Genomic DNA, 357 nt, shown 5'->3' with positions numbered 1-357 from the left:
TAGTCTTTGCCAGATCTGTTATCAAAATCATTATAACTGAAATGCTGTTATTCTTTATTTTTGTGTGCAGGTGTAGAGTGGTGTATTAATAAATTAAATGCAGATTAGTTTACAGTTGTCGCTGCATAATTTGACTGGTTTCAAGTCAAGTCAAGTCAAGAAGCTTTTATTGTCATTTCAACCATAAACAGTGATGCCTCAAGATACGAGTGCTTTGACATACGAATCTTTTGAGATACGAACTGTGATTCGACCATATTTTTGTCTTAATATACGAGCAAATTTTTGAGATACGAGCATCCGAGCCGCCGCCGCCGAAACAAAGCTCCCCAACAACCACGTGTGCTCTGTTTCCCC

This window comes from Tachysurus vachellii, chromosome 1, assembly GCF_030014155.1.
Source record: "Tachysurus vachellii isolate PV-2020 chromosome 1, HZAU_Pvac_v1, whole genome shotgun sequence".
Lineage (NCBI taxonomy): Eukaryota > Metazoa > Chordata > Actinopteri > Siluriformes > Bagridae > Tachysurus > Tachysurus vachellii.
This window is presented reverse-complemented; position numbering follows the sequence as displayed.